Here is a 6,000-nt window from a genome sequence, read left to right on the forward strand (position 1 = left end):
AGAATCTCCATAGCCAACACTTAAAATTTTTTTAGAGGTTATCTGTTTAGAGTTACAGAGGAGGTCTAGTGCTAGAATTATTGCTCATGCTCTAACCTTCGTGGTGTATGTAGCCTGTGTGTATCTGTCTCTGATGCTAGCCAGTGCCTCACCAGCCACTGACCTCACCGCACGTCCCTGCAATAACCACTTTACCTTAGACTGGGAATTCTTTAAAGCTACAACTGTATCTCGGGAAGTCTTGGTTGAACCACCTAACATATGTATGAGCTTTGCCCCACCCAATCTTTACATGCTGCTTAAGAACCTACTCCATCTTACACCAGGACTTGTAATATGATGGGACCAGAGCTGAAGATTGGAGAGACTGTTCTTCCTCTCCATTGCTATTTCAGCAGGCAATATAGGTACAATCCCTCTTAACCTGATCCAGAATTTCAGCTGGTGTACAGAGGGTGATGTAATATTGGTGTCTGGCTCTGTCAGAGAGTAGTGATTAGCTGAATGCCCCGGGTTTGTATAGTATACAGGGTAAGTTCATAAACCTAAAGAAAGTTCAGATGCTGAATCCCAACCCTATTAAAATCAATGGGTGCCGAAACGTAGAATTCAGTAATGGCCATGTTTGTGATAATAACTAAAAAGCAAGGAATTGTCATGCGGAGCTGAGCGGTGTCCTGGGGGAGATGTACTATTGCAAAAAATGTTTTAAAGATTAATATCATTTGCTGAGAAGTGGGTCTTTTCAGGTGGCTTCAAGGACAACATTAAAACTATCCAATTCCTTTAACAAACTCTCCCCCTTGTTTTTTTAATACACTTTAAAATAATAACTTCAGGTCTGAAGATTGATTAAAACACCTAAACAGTAATAAGTTTCTAAAAGCAGAAACCTTGCAGAATAAAATTGTGATAGTTCAAATTTTTTACGTCAAACTATTATTGACACATTCGTTTATCAAGTGCAAATTTTCAGTAAAAAATGCACTAATGTTGATTTTAGTGCACACAAATTAAATATAATATCCACATTTTCTGGTAAAATATAAAAGTTGAGGTTGTGCTGAATATATAGATACCCATGTTTTAAAATTTTGTCTGCCCAAGATACAATGACAAACTTCAGTACCAAAAAAATTCCATAGACGACCCCACAGGTCATAACTTTGAAAAATTGCCCTAGATTATTGCTTCCTCTCCTGCGTGTATGGATATATGTAAAATGTAAAATGTGTAGTATAATCTATGTTTTCTTATTTAGGTGCCCCAGGCACCTAAATATTTATGTGTGTGTGTATGGAGGGCAGGGAGCTCAACATTTTTGTGTTTTTTTTTTTAACGTAACTTTATTGCCACCGCATAGGGAACCAATAGCCACCCCTAATGTAATAGCATATTTACAGGTCTATTAGACTATTAGACCCCTGATGTCTGCTTAAACTTCACTGAAGCTAAAGGAGGGTGGATTGTGCTTCATTGGCTTATTCCCTGGCCACAGCAGCTAGGGAAAACAACATCAGAAACTGGAAGTGACAAAATTCTTGTATCTTTCCGTTTCTTCCTAGCTAGGGGAAATAAGCAAAGAGACATTAACTGATCTACCTCCCCTCTACCTGGAGACACCTGCCATATGACATACGTTGGTGGCAAAGGGTTAAATTACATACTTGTGGTTTTACAGAAGATTAAGATTTTCATAGACAGCATCATATACACTGTACTGTGGCAGTATATAAATTGCACATTTAATGATATAGTTTACTTTTATGTTATTTATTCTCTTTTATACAGCAGCAACAGCATCCCAATATGATTGATTTTCAATAACAAATGTCTATATTGGGTAATGTTTTTCAAAAACAACAATTTTTTGTTTAGCAATAACATACTTTAATTGAGGGCTGGAAGTAGCACAGACAATATAGAGAACATCTATTGCAAAGTGTATACTTTGAAGAAAAAAGAGCAAAAGCTATTCATTTCACACAAATTGCCAAATACTTACATATTGTAACAAATCCCATAGCATAACTTGTGATTTTTATTTCAGTTTAATACTGTACTGTGTACAAAGTTTAACAAAATGTCAACCCACAAACATTCTAGAGATGAGGCACACTAACAAAAACTACAGTGCCATGAAACAACAGTAGAACATATTGCACAGTGGCTGGAGAGTATGTAAGTAGTTTGATTGGGGCCTAGGGCAGCAATGTATAAGGCCCTTTTCACACAGGGGTGGGGGGGGGGGCGGCGGTAAAACGCCGCTATTGTTAGCGGCGCTTTACCGTCGGTATTCGGCCGCTAGCGGGACGGTTTTACCCTGCTAGCGGCCGAGAAAGGGTTGAAAACCACCGCAAAGCACCTCTGCAGAGGGGCTTTGCCGGCAGTATTGCCGCAGTGTCCTATTGATTTCAATGGGCAGGAGCGGTGGAGAAGCAGTATACACACCGCTACTTCACTGCTCCAAAGATGCTGCTAGCAGGACTTTTTTTACCGTCCTGCCATCGCACCGCTCCAATGTGAAAGCCCTCGGGGCTTTCACACTGGAGACAAAGCAGCGGCACTTTCAGGTCTTTAGCAGGCACTATTTTTAGCACAATAGCGCCTGCAAACTGCCACAGTGTGAAAGGGGCCTTAGGGAGAGATGAGTTAATTTTATACAAGAAATAACAGGGAATGCTATTTTAAAGACTGGAGGCATAAATATTATATGGACTCACAGAATATTATGAAAGCATTTTTACTTGACCAATGTTTTTTTTTTTTTTTTTTCAAAATGTTTTTATTAAGATATAAAAAATCAAAGCATAACAAAAGAAATGCATTTGTAAGGACATTTTTTTTTTCTTTTACAAAGTAATTTGAAAGCAAGGTAACAATGTAGCAAACTAGGGGTTGTAGACGTGTATACCAGGGTGAGGTGATTAAAGAAGATGTACGTAGCACAACCGGGTAAAAATTATCAACAAAAGAAGATACCTGGATGGATCTGCGTAAATTAGCTGTATCAAAAAACCCCTATGGTTGCAGGAAAATGCGAAGGGGGAACAACTGGGGTTGGGAGGGGTGGGTGGTGTGGAGTAGAGGGGGTAGGGGGTGTAATAAGTAGTGTTAGCTTCAACTTTAAAGTAAGGGGGAGGGGCTCCATGACCAAAATGGGAGCAGTTTAAGGTGAGATTCTGCACACTGTTGGTAGAGATGGATTATTTAGGCGGGTAGAAATCCTGAAGTGAGATTTGCGTTGCAGGCCGAAGCCAGAAGGCACTGGAGACCATTGGTTGTGGGATTCCCAATAGGAGGGTCCGTGTCCTCTAGATTCGGGGTTAAAGTTCCGTAGTATGAGAATGTAAATTGATTGAGGTTGGCTTGTTCCTCTGGAGAAAGAGCTGAGAGCATAAAGGTATGCCATCTGGAAAAAGAAGCGAGAGCAGGATTTGACATGGTGGAAATCGGTGTTGAGACGATCCTTAAATAGTAGGAAAAGGAGCTCTCGTTTGATTTGAGCAATGGTAGGAGAGTGAGAGGAAGTCCAGCATTTCAGTATAGTTCTCCGTGCAAGTAGGAGACAGATCAAAGACCAGTCTTTGTGGGAGACGGGCTCTTTGGGGATTTCACTGGTATTCGTTTTGGTAGTTTGAGACCATGGCAGCAGTTGAGGGTCCCAATGACCGAAGATGAGCAGCAGTGGGTCCTTAGGTAGCTTTAGTAGGGTAACTTCAAAAATGTAGGATAGGACTTGGTCCCAGAATATGGATATAGAGGAGCAAGTCCAGAAGCGATGTGCCAGGGATGGTCTCGGTTGGTGGCAGAGGGGGCAGCAGGCTTTGCTCTGATCTGTTTTGGTAGATAGGAAAGGTATGTGGGATCGGTGTGTGATCTTTAGTTGAGTTTCTCTCCATACTTCGTTGGGGATGAGCTGATGTATTTTTTTAAGGCCTTGTAGAATTTTGTGCACCAAGTCCGGGTCCGGGAAGTCTTTTTTCCAGTTTGTTACAGAAGAGGAAGTCAGGGGGGGACGGACTCTCGTAGGAGAGGTTGGTAGATGTCAGAAATTTTATAGGAGTCGTCCAGGAGCATTCGGTCCGTAATATTAGGTTTGAACCTTTTGTTTTCCTCTTTGCAGGTGGCCTTTAAGAATGCGATGCATTGACCATAGTGGAATGCATGGGCTTGAGGAAGAGAGAAAGATTCTGCAATGTTTGAGAAGGGGAGAGGACGACTTGTTTTCGTGTCACATAGAGAAGAAAATTTTTTGAGTCCTTTTTCCTGCCAGACAGTGAAGGGTTCATGGTCCATCCCAGGGGGGAAGCAAGGGTTCCCTTGAATTGGTAGGTGGCTGGACATGAAGGGAGATAGTTTGAGGAGTTTTCAAGCTTCTCTCCATGCTATAGCTGTGTCTCTCAGGAGGAGGTTGTGTTGGTAAGGAGGGGGGACTGATTTCCATTTGCAGTGAAGAAGGGCCACTAAGGAGTAGGGGTGAGCCATTGCGGTTTCCATGTGATAATTGGAGTAGCGGGAGGAACACGTTATCCAGTCCAAGCTGGTTCTTAATAGGCATGCCAAGTTATAGGTTCTAATATTTGGGAGACTAATTCCCCCATCGCGTCTGGGAAGACTCAAAGTTTTTAAGGCTATACGTGGATGTTTGTTTTGCCATAGGAATTTTGAAATGGCTGAGTTTAGAATTTTGATATCCTTGTGTTTCGAGAGTAGGGGAATAGTTTGCATTGGGTATAGCAGTCTTGCAAAACTAATCATTTTTACTAAATGACATCTTCCCAGGAGCGAGAGGGGCAGATCCATCCAGTTTACCAGTTCCTGAGATATTTTAGAAATCAGTGGGGGGTAATTGAGTAGATACAAAGAGGAGGGTAGTTTCCCTATTTTGATTCCTAGATAGGTGATGTGGGACTTGGCTACCGAGAAGATGGAGTGTTGAGTCCAGGGTGGATTTAAGAGGGTACCTATAGGGAGGATTTCGCTCTTGTTATAATTGATACGCAGGCCTGAGCAGGATCTAAATTCATTGAAAATCTTTTTGATAGTGGGTATGTCAGAGGAGGGGTCGGATGAGAATATAAGAACATCATCCGCAAAAAGGGATGTGCGCAGGTCGTGTTTACCAATTTTAATGCCATGAAGTGGGGCTGGTTGAGCTAGATATCTGGATAGTGGTTCTAGTGCAATGTTGAAAAGGAGCGGGGACAGTGGACATCCTTGCCGCGTTCCTTTATGGAGCCGAAAGTTTTCTGAGAGTAAGCCTGCCGCCACCAGCCTAGCTGCAGGGGCTGTATACATGGTATTAATGAGGTGGCAGAAGGGGCCTGTGAATCCCATTTTTGACATTGCCAAGGAGAGCCATTCGAAGCTGACATTATCGAAGGCTTTCTCCGCATCGAACGTGATGATGGCGTAATCTCCGCTTTGGTTATGTTTTGCATGTTCTAAGGCTAGCATGACTTTGCGTATGTTCAGGGTGGCGGTCCTGCCTTTTACAAAGCCAGATTGGGCTGGGTGAATCAGTGAGGGGATGATAGCAGCGAGTCTGGTGGCAATGATCTTAGATAAGATTTTGACATCCAGATTCAGCAGTGAAATTGGTCTATATGAACCTGGCTCTTGGGGGTCTTTGCCTTTCTTGGAAAGTAATTTGATGATGGCCCGGTTTCCCGTTTGAAGGTATGATCCGCCGGACCAAATACCGTTGTATACCGAGTGGAGGGTGGGTTCTATGATTTTTTGTAGAGTTTTGTAGAATTCGCTTGTGAGACCGTCAGGTCCCGGGGCCTTGGAGGGAGTTAAGTTGCGGATGGTGGTTGAGATTTCTGGGAGGGAGATGGGCGCATTGAGAGTGTCTAGTTGTAGGGGAGTGATTTTGGGCATGTCGATTTTCTGTAAAAAGGATTGTGCTATTTGTCTATCTATGGGATCAGGGGCGTATAAGGCTGAGTAGTATTTAAGCATGGCATTGTTTATTGTTTGCGATGTGGAGTGTAT

This window comes from Aquarana catesbeiana, linkage group LG09 (assembly GCF_042186555.1).
Source record: "Aquarana catesbeiana isolate 2022-GZ linkage group LG09, ASM4218655v1, whole genome shotgun sequence".
NCBI lineage: Eukaryota > Metazoa > Chordata > Amphibia > Anura > Ranidae > Aquarana > Aquarana catesbeiana.